Here is a 26815-nt window from a genome sequence, read left to right on the forward strand (position 1 = left end):
ACTATGTTACACAGATAGTTACCCATTGCTTATTACAGGTATATTCACGACAGTCCATAGCGTCCTAAAGGCACTATAACTGCCCAGCTCCATTTTTAAGTCTATGTCCGACCAGCTTGACTAAGAAAGGCTGTTCATTTTATGAGTTATCTATGATGTTTTCACCTCTCCCTGTGACATGTTGCACGTGCTCATCGCGGGTTTCCTTCCCACCGCCATGTCTTCCAATCTTGCTGAAGATGGGAGAGATGCTCAAACCCAGCTCTTTCCTTTCTTTTCAGTGTCATTGGAGTGCATTAAGTTCATATCCTCTAACGTAAAAACAACACCAAACAAGTAGCGCTTCTACTCTTTCAGCTCCACCTGGTCGTTTTACTCTGGATCCTTAGGCCTCGACATGTCCAGCAGATGAAGTTTGTTCATATATTCTTTTGCTGTAGCTGCATCATTGAGAATAATAGTCTTTCCATCGGTCCAAATTTTCAATTTAGCTGGGTATATCAGGGCAAATCGTACCCCCCTCTTGTAGAGTGCAGTGCAGGTAGGTGTCATGGCTTTCCGCAGCAGTGCCACTCGCGTCGAATAATCATTAAATAACAATAAGCGGCGGCCTTCATATTGTAATCCCTCCTTGCCTCTCGAAGCCTTCAGTATCTTTTCCTTTGCCTGCCAGTTCACAAAGTGCGCAATCGCTGTGCGGGGTCTGGTATTATTGTCTCCCCGGTTCCCAATCCGGTGGGCTCTGTCGCATGCGTAATGGCTCTGATTCTCTTCCAGGCCCAGGTGGTCAGGTATCCATTTGGAGAAAAAATCGTATAAGTCTTTGTCTAGCACTGTTTCAGGCAGTCCAGTTACCCGCAAGTTGTTCCGTCGGGAGCGATTTTCCTGCTCCTCAACTCTCTCTTTCATCTCTGCCAGCTCTTTTTGGAGTGCCTCCAGCTGTGTGGCGGCAGTTTGGGCCTCTTCCTCCCTTGCAGCTATCCTGTTCTCCACAGCGGTAAGCCGAGCCGCATGGGAGTCAAATTTTTCATTGATTTCGTCCACCACCGACTGTAACTTATTTAGCTTGTCCTCCAGAGCAGCTGACACCGAGCGAGAGATTTCCTGCGCCCAGTCCGCACTCACCGCGGCAGGCATACTCTGTACCGCTCGGTGTTCCGCCATCTTGCCTGGCTCTTGTTTCTCGGAGGTCGTCGTTTTTTTGTGTGATTTCGGGGGCATTCCGCCCTTGGCGTTACTTCAGCTTTCACCCGCGACTTCTCGCTACTTGGATCGGTTTATGTGCTGTTCGTCATTGAGTATTGACCCGCTGTATAGCAATTTTAGGGTGGGTAGGCGCGGAGCCTCGTCTTCCCGTGTCTTCTCAAGTAGCAGGCATCACGTGACCTCCGATAGAGACTATTATAAAGAACAAAATTACTGAGCATATTCAAAAGCATGGATTAATGAAACAAAGCCAACATGGATTTAGTGAAGGGAAATCTTGCCTCACCAATCTATTACATTTCTTTCAAGGGGTTAACATACATGTTGATAAAGGTGAGCCGGTCGAAATTGTGTAACTGGATTTTCAAAAGGTGTTTGACAAAGTACCTCATGAAAGACTCCAGAGGAAATTGGAAAGTCATGGGATAGGAGGAAGTGTCCTATTGTGGATTAAAAACTGGTTAAAAAATAGAAAACAGAGAGTAAGGTTAAATGGTCGGTATTCTCAAAGGAGAAGTAGTTATTGGGGTTCCCCAGGGGTCTGTTCTGGGACCGCTGCTTTTTAACATATTTATAAACTAGGAAAAAAGGCCCGTTTCTGACTGAAATGAAACGGGCGCTAGCAAGGTAATGACCTTCTGCCATTAATGTTTTGTAAAGAATTGTTAGGATAAATGTATTGTCATGCTAATGAATAATTGACATTGTTGTATTATGTCTAATATCATTTTATGTTTTGTTTGTTATTTTATTGTATTTTGGTTTTGTGTGAGATTGACAGGGGGAGGGGGCGAGGGGGGGAACTGGGATCCTGCATCAGTGGGTGTGTGTGTGTGTGACAGGGTTGTCTGATACAGAGAGAGAGAGTGAGTGGCGATGTTGTATCCATGTCTTGTGTGTGTGAGATTGACGGGGGAGGGGGGCGCAGGGGGGGGTTGTAGGGGGCCGGGAGGCGAAGGGGGGAACTGGGAGTGGCCATGTTGTATCCATGTCCTGTGTGTGTGTGTGTGTGTGTGTGTGTGATTGACAGGGGGAGGGGGCACGGGGGGGTTGTTGGGTGGGTGAAAGAGGGAAACTGGGATCTCGTTTTGGCTCCTCATGTGTTGGGGCTCGTGAGCCAAGTCAGATGTGTGTCTGTTTTTTTTTTTTTTTTTACAGCAGCTTAGCGCTTCTTGTGTTTAGAGATTGACAGGGGGAGGGGTGCACGGGAGGGGGGGTTGGTGTGAAGGGGGGAACTGTGATCGTGCATCAGTGTGTATGTGTGTGAGAGGGTTGGTGTTGGGGGGGAGGGAACTGGGATCTTGTTTTGGCTCACCTCATGTGTTGGGGCTCATTGTGAGCCAAGTCAGAGGTGTGTCTTTTGTTTGTTTTTTTTACAGCAGCTTAGTGCTTCTTGTGTTTAGAGGTTGACAGGGGGGGTTATAGGGGGGTCGGGGTGCGAAGGGGGGAACTGGGATCGTGCATCAGTGTGTATGTGAGTGAGAGGGTTGATGGTGGAAGGTGGGGGCAGGGTTTGCTAACTCTGAGGCTGCATCAGTGTATTTGTCTGTTGGTGTGTGTGAGAGTATCAGAGGTGGGGGCAGGGTTTGCAAACTCTGAGGCTGCATCAGTCTATAGCTGTGTGAGACACAGTTTGTTTTCAGCCTTACCTTCTTTGTTTCTCCTGGCTGTGCTCCTCTCCCTTCCGTTTGATTCAGCTGTTTTTTTTCCCTATCACTCAGCCTGCCTCAGTGAGTGAGTCATTAGGGGCTGTGTGGCTTGGTGGGCGACCTTCTTTGTTTCTCGTCGCTGTCCTCCTCTCCCTTCAGCTGTTTTTTTTCCTATCACTCAGCCTGCCTCAGTGAGTGAGTCGTTAGGGGGGGTGTGGCTTGGTGTGCGATATCCTTTGTTTCTCTTCACTGTCCTCCTCTCCTCTCCCTTCCCTTCGCGTCAGCGGGTTTTTTTTCCTATCATTCAGCCTGCCTCAGTGAGTGAGTCGTTAGGGTGGAGTGTGGCTTGGTGGGCGACCTTCTTTGTTTCTCGTCACTGTCCTCCTCTCCCTTTCCTTCGCGTCAGCTGGTGGTTTTTTTTTTTTCGATCACTTAGGCTTCCTCAGTGAATGAGGCATTAGGTGGGGTGCTTTTTCGGCGGGTTTGCTGTTTCGGGCTGCTTGCGGAACACCTTGATGCGGTTTGATTTCGTTTGTGGCTCGTGTTTGACAGGTCGCGTCTTTTTCCATAGCAACATGCTGACGTCACCGGATGTGTACTGTTGTTGCACCATTGGCGGTTTTTTTAAAAATACTTTTTTGGTCCTCCGTGACTCCGCCCTCGACGTCATGATGTTTGACACGAGAGCGGGGCATGCAGTCATGGTGCAACTGCAATCTACACCATGACGGAAGTTGGAGATTAGGATGTGGCTTCATTAGAACGTTGGGGTTGTGAATTATGTCCGGAAGAAGCGTGGCTGAGGGCGGGTCTATGAGTGAGGGTGAGTGTTGGTGACAGCCTAGGAGGGTGAGTGTTCGTGACAGCCTACCCTAGGAACAGTAGATTCAGTGCTTCACATAACTTTGGCGGTGAGAATTATTTATATAGATGATCTAGAGATGGGAATAACTAGTGAAGTGAGGTAATTACATTTGCTGACAACACAAAGTTATTCAAAGTCGTTAAATCGCAAGAGGATTGTGAAAAATTACAAGAGAACCTTACGAGACTGGGAGACTGGGTGTCGAAATGGCAGATGACGTTTAATATGAGCAAGTGCAAAGTGATGCATTGTGGGAAAGAGAAACCCGAATTATAGCTACGTAATGCAAGGTTCCACGTTAGGAATCACTAACCAAGAACGGGAACTAGGCGTCATCAATGATGATATGTTGAAACCCTCCTCTCAGTGTGCTGCGGCAGCTAAGAATGCAAATAGAATGTTAGGTATTATTAGGAAAGGAATGGAAAACAAAAATTAGGATGTTATAATGCCTTTGTATTGCTCCATGGTGCGACAACACCTTGAATATTGTGTTCAATTCTGGTCATCGTATCTCAAGAAAGATATAGTGGACTTAGAAACGGTACAGAGAAGGACAACTTCCCTATGAGGAAAGGCTCTTCAGCTTGGAGAAAAGACAGCTGAGGGGAGATATGATAGAGGTCTATGAAATAATGAGTGGAGTGGAACTGGTAGACGTGAATCGTTTGTTTAATCTTTCCAAAAATACTAGGACTAGGGTGCACGCAATGAAGCCACAAAGTAGTAAATTTAAAATGAATCGGAGAAAAGTTTTCTTCACTCAACGTGCAATTAAACTCTGGAATTCATTGCCAGAGAATGTGGTAAAGGCGGTTAGCTTAGTGGGGTTTAAAAAGGGTTTGGACGGCTACCTAAAGGAAAAGTCTATAGACCATTATTAAAATGGACTTGGGGAAAATCCACTGCTTATTTGTAGGATAAGCAGCATAAAATTAATTGTACTTTTTGGGGATCTTGCCAGGTATTTGTGATTGGCCACTGTTGGAAACAGGATGCTGGTCTTGATGGATCTTTAGTCTGTCCCAGTATGGCAATACTTATGTACTTAATTCTGAGGGAGGACTCCAATGGAAAGTTAACATTATCAATACATAAAGTATTCACATTTACCATATTAAATTTATTCCCAAATATTATACATTTCATTTTGTCTTTATTCATTTTTAACCTAAAGGTTGTTGTCCATACTTCTATTACAGTGGGGGAAATAAGTATTTGATCCCTTGCTGATTTTGTAAGTTTGCCCACTGACAAAGACATGAGCAGCCCATAATTGAAGGGTAGGTTATTGGTAACAGTGAGAGATAGCACATCACAAATTAAATCCGGAAAATCACATTGTGGAAAGTATATGAATTTATTTGCATTCTGCAGAGGGAAATAAGTATTTGATCCCCCACCAACCAGTAAGAGATCTGGCCCCTACAGACCAGGTAGATGCTCCAAATCAACTCGTTACCTGCATGACAGACAGCTGTCGGCAATGGTCACCTGTATGAAAGACACCTGTCCACAGACTCAGTGAATCAGTCAGACTCTAACCTCTACAAAATGGCCAAGAGCAAGGAGCTGTCTAAGGATGTCAGGGACAAGATCATACACCTGCACAAGGCTGGAATGGGCTACAAAACCATCAGTAAGACGCTGGGCGAGAAGGAGACAACTGTTGGTGCCATAGTAAGAAAATGGAAAAAGTACAAAATGACTGTCAATCGACAAAGATCTGGGCTCCACGCAAAATCTCACCTCGTGGGGTATCCTTGATCATGAGGAAGGTTAGAAATCAGCCTACAACTACAAGGGGGGAACTTGTCAATGATCTCAAGGCAGCTGGGACCACTGTCACCACGAAAACCATTGGTAACACATTACGACATAACGGATTGCAATCCTGCAGTGCCCGCAAGGTCCCCCTGCTCCGGAAGGCACATGTGACGGCCCGTCTGAAGTTTGCCAGTGAACACCTGGATGATGCCGAGAGTGATTGGGAGAAGGTGCTGTGGTCAGATGAGACAAAAATTGAGCTCTTTGGCATGAACTCAACTCGCCGTGTTTGGAGGAAGAGAAATGCTGCCTATGACCCAAAGAACACCGTCCCCACTGTCAAGCATGGAGGTGGAAATGTTATGTTTTGGGGGTGTTTCTCTGCTAAGGGCACAGGACTACTTCACCGCATCAATGGGAGAATGGATGGGGCCATGTACCGTACAATTCTGAGTGACAACCTCCTTCCCTCCGCCAGGGCCTTAAAAATGGGTCGTGGCTGGGTCTTCCAGCACGACAATGACCCAAAACATACAGCCAAGGCAACAAAGGAGTGGCTCAGGAAGAAGCACATTAGGGTCATGGAGTGGCCTAGCCAGTCACCAGACCTTAATCCCATTGAAAACTTATGGAGGGAGCTGAAGATGCGAGTTGCCAAGCGACAGCCCAGAACTCTTAATGATTTAGAGATGATCTGCAAAGAGGAGTGGACCAAAATTCCTCCTGACATGTGTGCAAACCTCATCATCAACTACAGAAGACGTCTGACCGCTGTGCTTGCCAACAAGGGTTTTGCCACCAAGTATTAGGTCTTGTTTGCCAGAGGGATTAAATACTTATTTCCCTCTGCAGAATGCAAATAAATTCATATACTTTCCACAATGTGATTTTCCGGATTTAATTTGTGATGTGCTATCTCTCACTGTTACCAATAACCTACCCTTCAATTATGGGCTGCTCATGTCTTTGTCAGTGGGCAAACTTACAAAATCAGCAAGGGATCAAATACTTATTTCCCCCACTGTATCTCAATCGCCTTGGATGCAATAGTATGCACATTCACTAACACGCTTATTTTCAAAAGAGAAGGACGCCCATGTTTCGACACAAATCGGGAGATGGGCTTCCTTCTCACAAGGTCTTCCAAATCGGCATAATCGAAAACTGTTTTTTTTACACCCTCGACTGCTTTCCATCGTGGGGACGACCAAAGTTCACGGGGATGTGTCGGCAGGGTAGCGAAGGCGGGACTGGGGCGTGATTAGGAGATGGTCATCCTCGGCCGATAATAGAAAAAATAAGGGCGTCCCTGACGAGCACTTGGCCGACTTTACTTGGTCTTATTTTTTTTCACAACCAAGCCTCAAAAAGGTGCCAGAACTGACCAGATGACCACCGGAGGGAATTGGGGATGACCTCTCCTTACTCCCCCAGTGGTCACTCCTGCCATAAAAAACAAGTTTAAAAATACTTTTTTGCCAGCCTCTATGCCAGCCTCAAATGCCATACTCAGGTCCATCGCAGCAGTATACAGGTCCCTGGAACAGTTTTAGTGGGTGTAGTGTACTTCAGGCAGGCGGGTTTGGGGGGGCTCAGCACCCAAGGTAAGGGAGCTATGCACCTGGGAGCAATTTGTGAAGTCCACTGCAGTGCCCCCTAGGGTGCCCGGTTGGTGTCCTGGCATGTGAGGAGGACCAGTGCACTACAAATGCTGGCTCCTCCCATGACCAAAGGGCTTGGATTTGGACGTTTTTGAGATAGACGTCTTTGGTTTCCATTATCGCCGAAAAACGAGGACGACCATTTCTAAGGTTGGCCTAAATGTCAAGATTTGGGCGTCCCCGACCATATTATCGAAATGAAAGATGGACGTCCATCTTGTTTTGATAATACGTGTTGCCCCGCCCCTTCACGGCACCACCCTTAGAGATGGTCATCCCCGTTTGAAAATGCCCCTCCATGTGTCCTTCAAAAGGACTAAAAACTATTATATCATTCACATACATCAGAATCTTAAAACCCATACTGGCCAACTTCCTACCCAGCAGTGCCATAATTACATTTTAAAAATAGGTGATGGGGCGAGCCCTGGGGAACTCCAGATCTCATCATGCTATCCATGTAGCTGAGTGATTTAAGTTAGGCCTATGAAAAAGTAATCTTAACGTAAATCAAATGACTGTTATGTACTGTGGCTGAATATCGCCACTATGTATATAGCTACCAGCAACAAGAGCTTTCTACATATATTCTGAGCTGCTACCTATCCATATAGCAGCACAGAGTATGAGTGTTATTTCATGTTATAATTTTTATTGGTGATCAAGTGAAAAACCACAGCATTAGGAAAACTGGAACTAAGGTAACAACCTTTTAGTCTGTAATTTAACATTTGCCAGTATCCAAGAAGAGAAGAACACCATTTTTTATGATCCTCCCACCCCATACCCCATAGCTGATAACCAATGTAGATCCGGAAGCTGTAGCTTTCCACCTACAGTGCCCTCAGTGATATGTCCACACAGAATCATTCCACAAACCAATTATACTAATATCAAATAGAAGTAACTTCAATATCTCATTTGGAGAGCTTCATACCTGCTCGGGGTTAAGGGAAGGCGGCAGCCGCAACGACACAGCACGTCAGCACCAGTGAAAAGCGTGCTGGCTCGGCGCACCTTCAGCTTCCCTTCGTTCTGTCTCTCAAGCGCTGGTTGCGCCCTCATTTCCTGTTTCCGCAAGGGCAGGACCAGTGCTTGAGAGAGAGAAGGGAAGCTGAAGGCGCGCCGAGCCAGCACGCTTTTCACTGGTGCTGACATGCTGTGTTGCTGCCAACGCCGCCTTCCCTTAACCCCGAGCAGGTATGAAGTTTTAAATTCCGGAGGGGGGGGCGGGAACTGGACGGCGCGGCGCGTGTGCGATCTGGTGCTCGGTGGGAGGGAGGGAAGGAGGAAGGCCTGATGCTGCTGGGTGGGAGGGAGGGGTGCCTGGCGCTTGATGCTGGGAGGGAGGGGTGCCTGCCTGCCTGCCTGCCTGATGCTGGGTGGGAGGGGTGCCTGGTGCTAGGTGGGTGCCTGGTGATGATGGGTGGGAGGGAGGGATGCCTGGTGCTGGGTGGGATGCCTGGTGCTGGGTGGGAGGGAGGGAGGCCTGATGCTGGGAGGGAGACCTGATGCTGGGAGGGAGGCTGGCCTGATGCTGGGTGGGATGCCTAGTGCTGGATGGAGAAAATAGGCAAAAGCTGGATCCACATTATATCTCCTCCAGTCAATTCCACAGAGGAGGACCCAGCTTTTACTTATGGATGGAGGGCAAGAAATGAAGAAGAAAGGAGGAAAGTAAAGAAATAAATGGAAAGGAAGCCCTGGAAACGGAGTTGAGAGGACAGATAGCAGCAGAATCGGATACTGGGCCAGCATGATCAGAAAAACAAAGTCACCAGACATGCTTTAATGCATGCCAGGGTAGGAAAACTGTTCGTTAAAGGCTCGTTAAAGCCTCATTTAGTTTAGTGCATCTTGCCCTGAGTGTTTGTTTGCTGAAGGAGCTCCCTCCCTTGTGTCCTGCCTGCTGGCTCAGTAAGTTAACCCATTGTGTACTGTGGTGCTGCCTCTATCTTCTTGGTGTTCTGTCAGAGGTTCCCTCTCTCTTCTGTTGTGTCTTTTCCCTGGCATTTGGCTGGGGCCTAGGTTTTCCTTTTGTTTGCTGCTCAGGTCTTGGGCTTGTGGAGGTGGGGTGTTCTGTCTCCCTTAGGCCCCGGGGGAGGGGGGGTCCTTAGGGGCTGTTGTCTCCACATCCGCCTGCGGTTACAGGGGCTTCCTGTATTTGTTCCCCTGTCCCACGCTGGTCCCCTGGGAAGGTGTGGCCCCGCTCTGGTTCCTTCATTGTTTCCCTTTGCCCTGTGGCTGGTGTTCAGCACGTGGCTGGCACCTTGGGGTCCCGGGGGGACTCTTGGGTTCTTTCACCCCCTCCTGTGTTTGTCTGGGTTCCAGTTCGGCCGTGAGGCCCGCACGAGTGGCTCTGAGCACGTGGGTTCCTGTTCGGCCGCAAGGCCTGCCTTTATGCCTATTTCCCTTTCTTCCTCAGGTGCTGCGGGGGAGGGTAGGTTAGGGGTTTGAGTAGCTGGGGTGTGCAGCGGTGGGTCGGTCGCCCCTTGGCCTGGGTCAGCACTCGGCTGGGCTCGGCCAGGGCTCAAGGGCTCACGACCAACCCAACGAATTACACCAATGGCTTCAATCCCATTATTGGTAAAGGTAATGGAAGGGTTAGTTACGCACCAATTAATGGACTATCTCCAATTTCATTTTACCTAGCTCACAGTCCGGTTTTAGACCTTCTTACAGTACTGAAACTGTTCTTACCACCCTTCTAGCTAACTTTAGACAAAAACTTAGCTTTGGCAATAAAATATTCATACTCCAATTTGATATGTCCACTGCTTTTGACACCGTTGATCATAATATCCTTCTAAACATCCTTGACCATTACTATGGAACTGTGTTAAAATGGTTCTCAGGCTTCCTAAGGTCTAGATCATACTAAGTGAAACAATCAGGTACACTTTCATCAGCATGTTCCTCTGTTTGTGAAGTGCCCCAGGGCTCTCCATTGTCCCCCATCCTATTTAACATCATGTTGATTCCATTAGGCAATTTACTGGAGAAAAATGGTCTCCCAACATTCATTTATGCAGATGATACCATCTATATTCTATTCACTAAAGAAATTATTCATATCATCAGATTAGATATCTCTGTAATGGAATTTTGGGCATCCAATTTCAAATTAAAACTCAACAGCGATAAAAATAAATTCTTAATAGTTACTAATCCTCATCACGCTATAAATTGTATGTTTCAACATTTTTATTGATGACAGTTCAAAGTAAACACCTCCAGATAATATAAGTATACAGAGATTCAAATAAGAAAATGTACACAGCAAAGACAAAATTATACAGTCCATCATCAAAATTTTAACAATTTTCTCCCCGCCCCTACCCTCTATGTTATGTTTATGTTTCAACAGTTTTTTATTGATGACTTGTGTATCGTACAGTGTGCCTCCATTAACACTTCTTACAAAACAAATAATTCACTTACAAACCTTGGCAAACCAGATAACCATATTTAAGATTAAACATCATCAGTGTTTTGTGCAATTGCACTCCTACACCTCTCCCACCCTCCCCCCTTACCCCTATTGACCTAAAAGAAGAAAAGAAGAGAAAAAAAGGAAGAGGGGAGGAGAGGGGATCCTCTCCGGCCAGCATTTCCACTGTTGCGCTTCTTTGCATAATTCATTCCTCTGACTGCAACGGAGCACCCCTACCCCACCATTCCATACTCTAAAGAGAATTCAAAAGTAGACTCCTGGCCCTAAGTGTCGATATACCTGTCCCATACTGCCCGAAATAGCTTTAATCTCTTGGGATTTGACTTAGCATGCTGTCGTTCCAACAGCATCAGCACATGCAATCTATTTCTCCACGTCCAAAAAGATGGCGCTTCTTCCCCCACCCAAACTCCCAGGATCGCTTTTTTCCCCAATAGTCCAGCTTTCCTAATAAATAAGGCATATGGGCCTCTCTGCATACAAAATGCTTCATACTTGTCCAGCAACACCGCTGTCGGGACAAGCGGGATTGTGCAATCTAATAGTTTCCCCAGATAATTGAATAATGCTTTCCAAAATTTCTGAGTCATCCAGCATTCCCAAAAAGAATGAAAATAGGAGTTCACTCCTTGCTTACATTTTTGGCATACCGGCGATTCCACCGCCCCTATCTTAAATAGCCGATCCTGAGTGAAGTATGCTCTATGTAAAGTGCGGAATTGACATTCCCTCAGATCCGCATTTACCGATATCTCTGGGATTTGTTTTGAGTTTTAGGGGCTTTAATCCTAACTCTGTGCCCTTTAGATCACAATTCCACTTTGATATTAGGTCGTCAAACACCCTTCTTGGGAGTTTCATTTGTAACCTTTTATGTAGTTCGGATATCGAAAGGCCCCGTTCCCGGAACCCCCCCAAAGAACTCTTCCAATCTGTCTCCCAATGATGGGATTAGGTTTCTCCGATCCAAAGATAAAACATAGTGGCGCAACTGCAAGTACGCCATCACATCTCTCTGCTCCACCAGTTTGCGCGACTGCAGGATCTCCCAAGTAAGTAGTCTGCCCTCTGAGTCTACCACATGTTGTAATAATACGAGACCCTTTGTGGCCCATCTAACAAAACTAGCATTTTCCCTTCCCGGAGAAAATTGAACATTTCCACAACTGATGCGACACATCCACTCTACCCCCGATCAGTTGTGTCAAAAATGTCCACGTCTGACGCAGCGATCATAGTACCACACTCCTCCGCAAGCAAGTTAGAAGAGTGTCCTGCGTACAATGCAATAAAGAATTGACATGCCATGGAGAATAAAATGCCGCCTCATATCTTCTGGGTGTATAGCCCCAGATGACGCAACAAACCAGCGTAGTTGTATAATGAAAGGTCCGGGACCCCCAAACCCCCATTTTTCCAAGACCCCAGTAAATGTTTGAATGCCAATCTCGGTTTCCGGCCTCCCCAGCAAAAAGAGGATATCAGCCTCTGTAAAACCCTAAGGTCCTGTTTTAACCATCGAATTGGCAACAATTGCACTATGTACAACCATTTAGGAAACACTACCATATTGAATAGTTGGATTCTGCCACAGGTCGAAAGAGGGAGATGCTGCCAGCCAGTCAAGATAGATCTGCATTGATCTAACAGTTTTGTAATGTTTACCCTATACAGCATGTCTGTACTTCTAGGTTACTGGATACCCAAATATCGGAATGAAGTGGTCTCCCATTTCACCGGAAAAGAGCCTATCCAGCTTTCCTTTATGGCTGCTGCCGTGGGCATTGCTATGGACTTGTCTAGGTTCAGACTGAACCAGGAAAAGTCTCCATATTCTTCAAAACACTCCATTAACGTTGGGAAAGAGACTCGGGGATCCACCATATGCACCAATAAATGGTCCGCAAATGCTGAAATTTTAAATATATGGGGGCCTATTTGGACCCCTTTGATATCCAAGTTACTCATGATAGCAAGGGGTCCATAGTTAGTTTAAAAAGCATGGGCGATAACGGGCAACCCTGCCTGGTTCCTCTGTGTATTGCAAATTCTGGAGACACTACCCTATTTACCTGGATCCTAGCTCGAGGGGAACAATACAATGCCTGGAGCGCCTCCAAACCCCCCCCCCCCCCCCCAAAGCTATACCTCTTTAAAACCATGAAAAGAAATTTCCAATGCACACGGTCGAATGCTTTTTCAGCATCGAAACTCACCAACAGCGAGGGGGTCCTTGTCTTTTCCACCTGCTCCATAGAAATCTAAAGCTTACTCATGTTACGTGTCACTGTACGCTCAACCACAAAGCCCACCTGCTGTTCCGAGATCAGCTTCGGGGGTACCTTAGTTAATCTGTTAGCCAAGATGTTTGCAAATAATTTGGTCTCTACATTCAGGAAGGAAATAGGCCTGTAGGAGGATGGCCTCTCAGGATCCCTTCCCGGCTTCAACAACAGCACTATTTGGGCCACTTGAAGAGACAGTGGGAGAGAGCCAGCTACCACAAACTGCATGAAATAAGATTGCAATGTTGTAAGAATTGAGGGAGACAACAGTTTATAAAATTCAGCTCGAAAACCATCGGGCCCAGGGGCTTTGAATAGAGCACTCTGTTGAATTACAAGTCCTATCTCTTCACTTGTTATTGGTCTATTGAGCTTGCGGACATCTCTCTCATTCAGTCCCGTCAGGCCCAAATTCTCTAAATATATATCTCCATCCATTGGTTCTTCCCATGGTCACCCATATAACTGTTGATAGTAATGGCGAAAAACTGTTGCCATTTGCTGATCGGTACGCACTAAACTACCATCTTCCTTTTTTAATTGAGTAACAATACCTGTTCCTCCTGCTTTCCTAATCAAATGGGACATAAGCTTCCCAGCTTTGTTCCCATGCAAATATAATTGATATTGATAATATTTCATAGACTTTGTGGCCTGCTCATTTAAGTTTGTCTGAAGTGTAAGCAAAAGGCTACGAGCCTGAGCTGTGGGTCTTGATCCATATTGCCGTCTGACCTGAGCTACCTGTTTTTCTAAATGCAGAATCTCCCTATCTCTAGACTTCTTCTGGAAGGAGGAATATGCCAGGATCTCTCCCCTCAAAACTGCTTTGCAGCTTCCCAACACAGAACCGGTTGTTGTATAAATGCTGCATTATGAGCTTGATATTCCTCCCATTTCTTCAGTAGATGTTCCCTGAACACCTGATCTCTATATAATTTTTTTTTTTATTTGTTAAACTTTTTATTAATATTCCAACAAAGTATTACACTCGTAAACAATATTCCTATACTTAGCTCATCTGCAACATTCAAGCTTTGTTAACATTCTTTTATTTTTCCCCCTTCCCCATTATTCCCCGACCCCCCCTCCCCTCCCCCCATTAGCTCACTTAATCGTAACCATTCTTCCGCATTGGGTTTATATTTTCCCTTTCGCCTATCGGTCATTTTTTCCATTTCCATCAAGAAGTACAATTTATTTTCCCAATCCTGTCTCGTGGGGCCTGTTCTTTGTTTCCATTTCAGTGCTATTGTTGTTTTGGCTGCTGCTAGGCACATACGCTTTATTCGAGTTTGCCATGCCTTCCCTCCCGTATTCCCGTAGCTCAACAAACACCATTTGGGATCACAAGTGAACTGAACACCTATTGCTTGGGTAATTAATCCTGTAACCATTTCCCAAAACTCTTGTATAATGGAGCATGTCCACCAAATGTCATAGTATGTTCCTTTCCCTTCTTCACAGCGCCAGCATTTATCTGATGCATTAGGGAACATTGCTTTTAATCTGTCAGGTGTATAATACCAGCGACTCATAACTTTATAAGCGTTTTCCTTCACCAGTACACAGATAGATGCTTTTTTTACCTCTATACACATTTTCTTCCATTCTCCCCCATTGAATTCTTGTTCAAGATCCTGCTCCCAAGCTTTCATATAAGGTAATTTTTCAAAGGTAGAGCCCCTAATATGTTCGTATAATTTAGAGATCCCTTTTCCTCCCCCATATAGGGACCCCCATAGGTTTTCAAACTTTTCATTATCTATCCAGTTGCCCTTATTCCATTTTGCTGTCACCATATAATTTCTAACTTGAAGATATGCATAGATTTCTGTCTCAGGAAGATCATATTCCTTACTAATCTCTTCAAAGTTTTTAAGTTTGCCCTCTCTTGTAAACTCACGAAACCTAATCAAACCTTTATCATACCATGAGGCAATTATCTTGTTTTCCTGCCCCCCAGGGAACCCCGGTTCTTGTGTGAGCCAAGCGTATGTGGATCTATTATGTGGTCCCCTGAGTTTCTTTTTGAGCTTACCCCATAATATTAACAAATGTGAAACGAAGGGATTCAATGTTAGTGTTTTATACGTATGTTCAGGGATAGACCCCCAGAGTAGTGCATCTAGCCTTCCTTCCTGTACAAATATCTGTTCTAACTGGGTAACCGGAGAAAGGTCAACTCTGCTCCAGACCTCAATTTGCCGCAGTTGGGCTGCCCGGTAATACCAAGTAATATTAGGGATTCCTCTGCCCCCTAGTTCTACTGCTCTCCACATTATTTTCCGTGATAATCTGGCTGGGTGTCCTGCCCAAATGAACTCCCCTATTTCCGTCTGTAGTTTCTGTAATTCCCCTTTAGGGACAGCTATTGGCAGTGTTTGAAATAGGAATAACAGTCGAGGAAGAATATTCATCTTGACCACCGCTATACGACCCCACCATGACAACAATCCTCCCTTCCACTTTTGCAAGTCCCTTCTAATAGCTGCTATAAGCGGTGTGTAATTCAATAGGTATAATGTGTTTAGATCCCGGGGTACACTTATGCCCAAATAGCAAAAATTTCTGCCTGTCCAGCGAAAACCATGTCTCTTCCCTAGTTGTTCTATTTCCTGATCAGTGGCAGTTATTCCCATGAGTTCAGATTTATCAAAGTTTACACGAAAACCTGACAATGACCCAAAAAGATTTAATTACTTTATTAGCACCGGCAGTGCCGCAAGTGGTTTTCCAATGTAAAACAGCAGATCATCCGCAAATAAAGCTATTTTATGCTCTTTTCCTCCCATTCGGACCCCTTGCGCTTCTTTCAATGCTCTTATTCGTTGGGCCAATGGTTCAATAGATATTGCAAATAACAGCGGGGATAGGGGGCATCCCTGTCTGGTCCCCCTCTGTATGTTCACTGGGTCTGACCACCCCCCATTCACTTTAATCCTTGCCCTTGGTTGGTCATATAGCTTTTTCACCCAGCCTACAAAAGTGTTGCCAAATCCCATTCCTAACATTACCTCCCATAAGTAATTCCATTCGACCCTATCGAACGCCTTTCCGGCGTCTATTGTTAATAAAGTCATAGAGTCTCCCCTCTTTTGTGCCCCCCAAATTAAGTTAAGGGTCCTTCTAATGTTGTCTGCCACTTGCCTATGTTTAATGAAGCCAGATTGGTCCTCGTGTATGAGAGATGGTAATATCCCACTCAGCCGATTTGCCATTATTTTGGCCAGGATTTTAACATCTACATTCAGCAGGGATATCGGTCTAAACGACCCACATAAAGTTGGATCTCTCCCAGGTTTCAACAAAACCGATATCCCTGCCTCCTGCATGCTGGTCGGGAATCCTTTCCCCTCAAAGCTAGCATTACCCAACCTCACCAAGAGGGGTCCCAGTTCCTGTTAGAAGATTTTATAATATTTAGCAGTATATCCATCTAGCCCTGGTGATTTCCCACCCTTTAGGCCTCTGATAACTCCCAACACTTCCTCTAATGTTATTGCTGCTTCCATCTCATCTCTCTGTTGTACCGACACCTTTTGCAATCCAAGTCCCAGTATATAATCCCTGATGCTTTCTACAGATTTTGTTGATTCCCTTTTACAGTATATAGCTTTTTATAAAAATCCATAAATTGTGTCCTGATTTCCTCATCTTGATGGTAAATCACATCTTTTGGGCCCTTAATTTTAGTGATCGTGTTCTTAACTCTTCTATCACGCAAACCCCTAGCTAAGATTTTCCCAGCTTTATTGCTGAACTCGAAAAATTTCTGCTGCATTAATTGTCTATGGAATTCCATGGTTTTCATCTGAATCATATGCAGTTCCGCTCTCCATTTTTTAAGTTCTACTAATTGTTGGGGTCTCCCCTCTCTTTGATGTATAGCTTCCGTTCTCGCTAGTTGCCTCCGAATTTCTACCTCCCTCTCTGCCCTCTGCTTCTTCTTGTGAGCCCCCTTTTTAATTAAGACCCCCCTCACTACTGCTTTTAAAGCATCCCACATTGTCCCATCCGTTACCTCCCCCGTATCATTTAGTTCCAGGTACTCTTTAATAGTGTTCCTAATTTCTTGGCAATCAGATTCTCCATCTAATAAAGTTTCATTGAGTCTCCAGATTTGTCCTGATCTTTGCTTACCCAACCCATCTAATGTGACCCAAACTGCTGCATGATCAGAGGCATGTATACTCTCGATCTCTGCCTCCTTTATATCTCCCCATATGTTCCGGCTACCCCAAATTGCATCTATTCTGGCGTATGTTCCCTATACATGGGCATAGTGTGTGTATTGGCGCTGTCCTGGGTGCTGTAAACGCCATATGTCTATTACGTCTAATTCGCGCATCAGTCTAAGAAATTGGCACCCATTATACCCCTCTCCCCCATCCGTCCTGTCAGAGTGGTCCATGGTCCCCGCCGCATGGTTGAAGTCTCCCCCCAGCATTACCACTCCTTCTACAAAGGGAATCAGTTCCTCCCGAGTGGTATCGAAGTATCTCCCTTGTCCCTTGTTTGGTGCATACATGTTTATTAATGTGATATTGCGATTGTTGACCTTCCCCCTGACTGCAAGGCAGCGACCTTCTCTGTCTTTATACACAGCCTCTTTAACAAACTGCAAATGTTCTTTCACATAAATCACTAAACCTCCCGTCTTATTTCCCCTAGTATCAGCCAATGTATACCCCTCCCCCAGCCCTTTGTTCATAATAAGTGCTTCATCCTTCTTCCTAATGTGGGTTTCCTGCAACATTATTATATCACAGTTCAATCTGCGCAGTTCTCTGAAAATTATACTTCTCTTCCCCGGATTGTTTAACCCATTTACATTCCATGACCCAATACGTAGTCCTCTATCGCTCAGCCCTCCCCTGTACCCCCCACCCCCATTCTCCCCATCAACTGGCACCCGCTCTTTCGTGCCAGTATTTCTCTTAAGGAAGCACGTCATCCTCTGAGCTTGACTGCCCGGTCTCTTAATCAAATATGCATTCCCTCCCTTATTTATTTTGCTTTCCCTCTTCCCTTCTATTAAAACTCATATATGCATTTACCCCAACATCACATATATAACCTTTCAACTTGTTTCATCTTCACTCCCACTTACTACAGTGGAAACTCGTTCAAAGTCCCTGTTCAGTCCTTATCAGCTTCAGGTGGCATCATCTTTCTCCACTGTATCTCTTGCATTTCGTGCTAGGAGGCGGCTCCTCCTCCCTACAGCCATCTGCCAACCCGTCTCCTTTAAGACTTTCCACGCTCCTTGCGGTGATTGAAGACGCCGGGGAGTACTCCCCACCGTTACTTGCAGCCCAAAAGGAAACAACCAGCGGTAGCGTAATCCAGATTTTTGTAAGTAGCTCATGATGTCCTTAAAGTTTCTTCTGCGCTGTAACGTTTGTCTAGCCAGATCCTGATAAATCCGGATCTTAGCCGTGTTCCAAGTTATCTCCCTCAGTTCTCTCGCTTTTCTCCAAATTTTCTCTTTAACTGGGAACCTGAGAAAACAGGCTACTATATCTCTTGGCAATCCTTTCCTTGGTGCACCTAGGCTTCTGTGCGCCCTTTCCAGTTCCACAGGTGCCTGATCTCTATATAATTTTTGAGAAAAACTCCAAATAAACCGTTAGCTCCCTGTATCTCCAAATTTCAATGAACACCATACAAACGCATGGTCCGAGATGCTATGTGGTCCTATTCCGGCCTCCTCCACCCCTGCAAACAGGCCCATTGAAAGCAACCAATAATCAATTCTAGACTGCGTCCCATGAGCTCTTAAAAGGTGAGTATAATCTCTCATGGTCGGATTCAGAACTCTCCAAATATCCAAGAGCTCCAAATCAGAACAGAACAGTGCAATACCTTTATCTGCTAAATTGCTTCCCCTTGTTTCCGCACGTGACCTGTCCATATCAGGTTCATGCACCATATTAAAGTCTCCTCATAAGTACATAAGTACATAAGTAGTGCCATACTGGGAAAGACCAAAGGTCCATCTAGCCCAGCATCCTGTCACCGACAGTGGCCAATCCAGGTCAAGGGCACCTGGCACGCTCCCCAAACGTAAAAACATTCCAGACAAGTTATACCTAAAAATGCGGAATTTTTCCAAGTCCATTTAATAGCGGTCTATGGACTTGTCCTTTAGGAATCTATCTAACCCCTTTTTAAACTCCGTCAAGCTAACCGCCTGTACCACGTTCTCCGGCAACGAATTCCAGAGTCTAATTACACGTTGGGTGAAGAAAAATTTTCTCCGATTCGTTTAAATTTACCACACTGTAGCTTCAACTCATGCCCTCTAGTCCTAGTATTTTTGGATAGCGTGAACAGTCGCTTCACATCCACCCGATCCATTCCACTCATTATTTTATACACTTCTATCATATCTCCCCTCAGCCGTCTCTTCTCCAAGCTGAAAAGCCCTAGCCTTCTCAGCCTCTCTTCGTAGGAAAGTCGTCCCATCCCCACTATCATTTTCGTCGCCCTTCGCTGTACCTTTTCCAATTCTACTATATCTTTTTTGAGATACGGAGACCAGTACTGAACACAATACTCCAGGTGCGGTCGCACCATGGAGCGATACAACGGCATTATAACATCCGCACACCTGGACTCCATACCCTTCCTAATAACACCCAACATTCTATTCGCTTTCCTAGCCGCAGCAGCACACTGAGCAGAAGGTTTCAGCGTATCATCGACGACGACACCCAGATCCCTTTCTTGATCCGTAACTCCTAACGCGGAACCTTGCAAGACGTAGCTATAATTCGGGTTCCTCTTACCCACATGCATCACTTTGCACTTGTCAACATTGAACTTCATCTGCCACTTGCACGCCCATTCTCCCAGTCTCGCAAGGTCCTCCTGTAATCGTTCACATTCCTCCTGCGACTTGACGACCCTGAATAATTTTGTGTCATCGGCGAATTTAATTACCTCACTAGTTATTCCCATCTCTAGGTCATTTATAAATACTTTAAAAAGCAACGGACCCAGCACAGACCCCTGCGGGACCCCACTAACTACCCTCCTCCACTGAGAATACTGGCCACGCAATCCTACTCTCTGCTTCCTATCTTTCAACCAGTTCTTAATCCATAATAATACCCTACCTCCGATTCCATGACTCTGCAATTTCTTCAGGAGTCTTTCGTGCGGCACTTTGTCAAACGCCTTCTGAAAATCCAGATATACAATATCAACCAGCTCCCCATTGTCCACATGTTTGCTTACCCCCTCAAAAAAATGCATTAGATTGGTGAGGCAAGACTTCCCTTCACTAAATCCGTGCTGACTTTGTCTCATCAGTCCATGTTTTTGTATATGCTCTGCAATTTTATTCTTAATAATAGCCTCCACCATCTTGCCCGGCACCGACGTCAGACTCACCGGTCTATAATTTCCCGGATCTCCTCTGGCAGATCTCCTCTGGCAGATCCATCTTTTCAGTTATTCTACGAATCAGGTCATGTACCCACCATAGGCGCCCAGTATAAGAGGCTTGGAGAGGCTAAGCCTCCCCCCTGCTGCAGCAGAATGGAGTCCAGCTGCTCTGAGGGGATTAAATTGTTGATTTACCTCCATCCTCACAGCAGGAGCTGCAGTGAAAGCCCTCTAGCAGTTGTAGAAATTGGTTTATGGTTTGTTTACCTTACTGCTGGGAAAGCAGGGGGGGGGGTCGGCTGGAGGTGTTCTGGGTTGCCAGGGAGATATTTAATGAGGATGACTTCCTGACCTGCACTGAGGACAGATAGCAGCAGAATGGATAGTGGGCCAGCATGATCAGAAAAAGTCACCAGACAACAAAGGTAGAAAAGATCATTTTATTTTCATTATAGTGGTTGGAATATGTCCACTTTGAGAATTAGGTGCTCAACATTAAATGTTTATATTTATTTACTTATTTATGGCATTTTATCCCACATTAAACATGAATTAGGGTGTTTTATGGCTCTACATGAGAATTGTGATGATATAATCCCTTGTTTCATATTGTTGACAGTCTGCATTTTCCGTATGGGTGGTATATTGGTGTATTAGGTCTGCCCAGTGTAATATTTATGGTACAGTAAGGTTCTGAGTGTGTTTTTGGACAAAGTTGTGCATAGTGTTTTGCAGTTGCGCGATTGTGGTTAGAATATGCTTTGAGCAACCACTATATTCTTTGACATATGATACATATCTAATATCTAAATTTAATAAAAGGTATTAATTGTGACATTTTTATTTCTTTATTTTTTCTGCGTGTTATCAAACAATTATGGATTTAAGCTCCACCCTGGCCCCACCCCTAACCCCGCCCCCTTTTGCCTCCCCAAACAGTTGGGCAACCGACCGCCTATGTATTTACTGATAATCAGGGCTCATGCACTCTGTGTACAGGCCGCAGTAGAGAGAAACAAATCTGATGCTGATGACAGCAGTTCTGAGTGCTTGCTGGTCAAGCTTGCAGGCCAAGCAGAGGAAGGAAATAGAATATACACTTCCATCTGCCACATTCTGCCTAGATAGAAACAAAGTTGCAGCAGAGTGAGGCGTCGGGGCTGGATTCACACTATAACGCCCTAGACAAACATGTATGAAAGCAGAGGTAGTGCTTAAAAATCTTTTTTTGTAAGCACAAGCCTCGTCTTGCTCCCACGGCCTGGCAGATGAAGGAGCCACCATAAGGAGAGGACAGGGCTGGCTAAACAACACTGTTGGGTTGAGAGTGGAAGTAAGGCTAAAGGTTTGACTAGGGTGCAGTGGCGTAGCTAGGGGGGGAGCGCACCTAAACAGAGTTTTACAAAAAATGGCGCCTATGCGCCACATGCAAAGCAATAGCTTTCTCTGCCCCCTCCCTTGCGAGTCGTGCGTCTTCTCCTGTCTCTTCAGCTCACTCTCTCCTGTCTGCATGGTCATTTTGACTGCCCTGAAGCGTTCTTCTTCACCCTCTCCTCAGGCACGTCTCACCTCTGCGCAAAACAGGAAGTTGCATTATGTATATGTATTAGAAGATACTTCCTAAACAAGATGTTTCTTGTAATAATCTGAATAATTGAATAAATAAATTAAAAAAAGAGTAGGCGGGACGTGCCTGAGGAGAGGCCTCAACGTTGGCAAAGGGCTGGCTGACTGTGTCAATCGCCGGCGGTTCCGGAGGGAGAAGAAGAACGCTTCAGGGCAGTCAAAATGACCATGTAGATGGGAGAGAGCAAGCTGAAGAGAGGGAGAAAGATGTAAGATGCGGGGGGTGGAGAAGGGAGAAAAAGCTGCCCAATTTGGTTTAATAGACCGGAGTGGAAGTGAGCCATCTAGTCCACTGTATGCAAGGAAGTAGGAAGTTTGATTAATTTGTTTCCACTCCCCCACGCAGCCGTCATTGCCGTTTACATGAAACAAAGCAAGCAAACATATGAACTGCTGCATCCACATCGTTCTTTATCTGTAACAAGTCTAAAGCTGTTTCAGTTGGATAGGCAGTGCCTTAAAAGCGGGAGGTGAAAAGTAGTAACAATTGAATATCACTAAAACAGCTTCAAAAATTGTTGTAGCTGGTAGAAACCGCAATTATAAACTCTGTAGTTCGATTTTTCTTCACTGTTCTATATAATACAGATGCCCAGATTTTAGTGAGGATATCCTGTTTTCTGATGGGTTCATCTTAACTGTTGTAATCTGCCTTGGGAAGCCTGGATGGCATAATCGAAAGGGGCGCCCAAGTTTTCCTGAGGACATCCTCGCAGGACGTCCTGGCGAAGGGGCGGGGAAACTCGTATTGTCAAAACAAGATGGGCATCCATCTTTGGTTTCTAAATACGGTCAGGGACACCCAAATCGCAAAATTTAGGTCAACTTTGCCTTACCCTTCACTACCAATTAAATGTTCTATTACGTATTGTTTGGTCATTGCAAGTAGTATACCATGCCATACTTTGTATTGTTACTTGAATATTTTTACTGCTGTAATTGCCTATTGCTCATGTTTGATCTACTCTTACTGTATGCCGCCTTGAGTGAATTCCTTCAAAAAGGCAGTAAATAAATCCTAATAAATAAATAAATTTAAAAAACCTTAGCGATGGTCGTCCTTAGAGATGGTCGTTCCTGATTTTCGGCGATAATGGAAACCGAGGACGCCCATCTCAGAAACGACCAAATCCAAGCCATTTGGTCGTGGGAGGAGCCAGCATTCAAAGTGCACTGGTCCCCCTCACATGCCAGGACACCAACCGGGCACCCTAGGGGGCACTGCAGTGCACTTCAGAAAAAGCTCCCAGGTGCATAGCTCCCTTACCTTGTGTGCTGAGTCCCTCAACTCCCCCCCCCCCAAACCCACTCCCCACAACTGTACACCACTACCATAGCCCTTAGGGATGAAGGGGGGCTCCTAGATGTGGGTACAGTGGGTTTCTGGTGGGTTTTGGAGGGCTCACATTTACCACCACAAGTGTAACAGGTGGGGGGGATGGGCCTGGGTCCGCCTGCCTGAAGTGCACTGCAATACCCACTAAATACCCACTATTTATTTATTTTATTTCTTACATTTGTACCCCACATTTTCCCACCTATTGTCAGGCTCAATGTGGCTTACATAGTACCGTAAAGGCGTTCGCCAATTCGGTTGATAACAAATACAAGGTTATGTTGTGGTCAAACGAGGTAGGTGTGAATCAGGCATCATGGGGTCTAAGGGAATGAAGATTGTAAATTGTTCAGTGCGATCATTGGTTATGCTGTGTTGCTGGGTATGGGGATTTACGTTGGATCGGCCTTTTTGAAGAGGTGAGTTTTTAGTGATTTCCTGAAGTTTAGGTGGTCATGGATTGTTTTCACAGCTTTTGGGAGTCCATTCCATAGTTGTGCGCTTATGTAGGAGAAGCTAGATGCGTAAGTTGGTTTGTATTTTAGTCCTTTGCAGTTTGGGTAATGTAGGTTTAGGTATGATCGTGATGATCCAATTCTGTTTCTGATTGGTAGATCTATGAGGTCTATCATGTATCCTGGGACTACACTGTAGATAATTTTGTGGACCAAAGTGCAGATTTTGAAGATGATCCGTTCTTTGATTGGGAGCCAGTGCAACTTCTCTCGCAGGGGTTTAGCACTTTCAAATCGTGTTTTACTATATATCAGAGAGAAGCATAAACAGTAAATATCAGCAACTCAAAACTAACACGCTTAAAGAATGAAAACTGGGGAGTCCCGTGATGTGTTCGAGCTGAGAGGTTGTGTGCACCTCGAGCTCCTCGACCTACCCGTTGGAACTAGTGACTTTGATCAATAAAACTTTTGATTCTCCTCTCTGGTGGGACAGAAGAGCACATTCCCACCTTTATGGACAGATAATTAAGAAAAGGGGGAACGGAGATGGCTGCTAAAACCACAAAAAAAGACGGTGTAAAGAACCGCGTGGGAGCGGTGCAGGAAGCTAAGATGGCGGAAGACGTCGGAGAGCTGGCGGGGATCTCGGAGGAGAGGATTGAAAAGTTGACGGTGGCCATGGTAGCGGCGCTGGGTACACGTCTTGATGGAATTCAGACCAGTGTTAAAGAGCTTACACAGGCGGTTACAGACTTCAATTCCCGAGTAACAGAGCTGGAAACCAGAGTAGGAGCCGCGGAAGACGGCCTACAAGAAGTGTTAGACGAGCTGGCATCCCTCAAGAAAGAAGTGGCTGGCTATAATACAAAACTTGATGACCTGGAAAACAGGTCGTGTAGAAACAACTTACGGATTGTGGGATGGCCGGAGTCGCAACGCGAAAAAGATCTTAAGCTGCTCCTGGAAAAATGGTTTGCAGAACTGGTGGAGCAGGGGTTGAAGGTCGGCCCTATAGTGATTGAGCGCGCGCACAGAGTGGGGAGATGGCAGGAGGATGCAGCAAGGCCGAGGGTGGTGTTGGCACGCTTCCTGAACTTTGCCCAGAAGGAGTACATCTTGAGGAGGTATAGGGCCAAGCAGGGTCTGACCTATCGCAATGCCAGAATACTGTTGTTCCAGGATTATTCTGTGATGGTGGCGCAATTGAGGAAGGGGTACTCAGCGGTCTGTCAGAAACTGGTGGAAAAACAGGTGCGGTTTACCCTGCAATTTCCAGCGAGGCTGCAGATGACGAGAGATGGACAGAATCACATATTTGAGACCAGCGAGGCGGCACGGAAGCAGATCTAGCAATGGTTCCCTGATTGATGCAATATGGAGCAGTGTGGAGGCGGTTTAGGAGATGGAGCAGAAGTGATGAAAAGCAGCATGGACTTGAACAGACTAAGAGGATGATATTATCTCCCTATTGGTTTGCGCATTTGTCAGCCTCTACTTTTGCTGTTTTGCTTTGACTTTCCGTGGAGGCTCCTCCTGTCTTCTTGGATTTGCAGACTAAGAGGATGCCATTTAGAACAGCATAAGAAAGTTACTATAATGCTTTTTTCCCATCTTTGAGATGTCATTGCTAGTGTGTGCCTGAAGGTGAGTGGGGACACGTGTGTTACGGGGGAATAGTTGGTGGGAGCTGAAAAGGGGGGATGGCTAAGTAGATGGGATGTATAGGTGAGTTTGTGGAATAGTGTGATTGAGAGAGGAGATTAAAGGGGAAGGGGGTTGGGTTGACATCACGATTATGACCTGGGAGAGTGGGGGAAGGGTGGTAAGGGGGGTGGATGAGTGGGGTATGGGGGGGAGGAAGGGGGAGGGGAGGGTAGAGACCAGATGCAGTGTGTACGGAGGGGGAGGGAGAGGAGAGTGTATGTGGATAATGGGGCACGGGTAGAGTGGTTGCTATATGACACCTGCTGTGGAGAAGGCTGGGGTCCACGGCGAGGGAGGAAGATGGCTAGATGGTCGGTAGAGGGGAAGACAACATGGTTGATTTATTATGGGGAATTCTAAACGGTTAACTTGTATATCTTGGAATGTGTCTGGGGTGAATTCACCCATTAAGAGAGCACGAATTCTTCAGTATCTGGGCTCACATAAAGTAGATTTTGTGGGGCTACAAGAGACTAAACTCAGTGATGTAGAACATCAGAAATTGCAACGCTCGTGGGTGGAGCAATGTTTCTATGCGTCAGCTCCGACCTGTAAAGCAGGGGTAGCGTTGCTCATTCGTAAAGCTGTTCCCTTTATACATCAAAGAGTCACCAAGGATGACAATGGGAGATTTGTGATTGTGGAAGGTAAATTGTCAATTACCTCGCATGGTGGTGTCGGTATATGCTCCTAATGTGGCACAGAGGGGTTTTTTCAAATGCTTGATGGAGAAGTTATCTGGGATCCCAGGGCCTAAGATTTTAATGGGGGATTTCAATACCATACTTGACCAGAGTCTGGATACCAATGCTGGGGTACAGAGAGCCAGACCAAGATCGCAGGAGGGACTGGGAGTTTTTCTGACTAGCTTAGATTTGGCAGATCCCTGGAGAATCTTACATCCCCGGGACTTAGATTTTACTCATACCTCTAAGGTTCATGCAACCAAATCTCGAATTGATTACATCTTTGTGACCCGGGATATGTTCCATCTAGTAAAGGATGCAGATATAGGACCCTTAGAGGGGCATAATTGAACGAAAACGCCTATCTCCATGGGCGTTTATCTCCAAGAACGGGTCCGTGAAGGGGCGGACCGAACCGTATTTTGGGAAAAAATAGACGCCCATGTTTTATTCAACAATGTGTGAGCTGGGCGTTTTTGTTTTTCAGCGATAACGGAAAATGAAAGCGCCCAGCTCAAAAACGAATAAATCCAAGGCATTTGTTCGTGGGAGGGGCCAGGATTCGTAGTGCACTGGTCCCCCTCACATGCCAGGACACCAACCAGGCACCCTAGGGGGCACTTTTAGAAAAACAAACAAAAAGATAAAAGAGCTCCCAGGTGCATAGCACCCTTCCCTTGTGTGTTGAGCCCCCCAAATCCCCCTCAAAACCCACTGCCCACA

General features: G+C 45.7%; 1 protein-coding gene and 1 long non-coding RNA gene across 2 annotated transcripts in view; both read left to right on the forward strand.

The window, feature by feature from the left end:
• Window positions 1–26815, forward strand: part of PNPLA7 (patatin like phospholipase domain containing 7) — a 2530065-nt gene that overhangs the window by 2373914 nt on the left and 129336 nt on the right. The window lies entirely within an intron of this gene.
• LOC115472365 lies at window positions 2706–25627 on the forward strand. Its single transcript, XR_003942513.1, has 3 exons — window positions 2706–2837; window positions 24359–24367; window positions 25616–25627. It is a non-coding gene; the product is annotated as an uncharacterized LOC115472365 (long non-coding RNA).

The sequence above is a fragment of the Microcaecilia unicolor genome, chromosome 6 (genome assembly GCF_901765095.1).
Source record: "Microcaecilia unicolor chromosome 6, aMicUni1.1, whole genome shotgun sequence".
Lineage (NCBI taxonomy): Eukaryota > Metazoa > Chordata > Amphibia > Gymnophiona > Siphonopidae > Microcaecilia > Microcaecilia unicolor.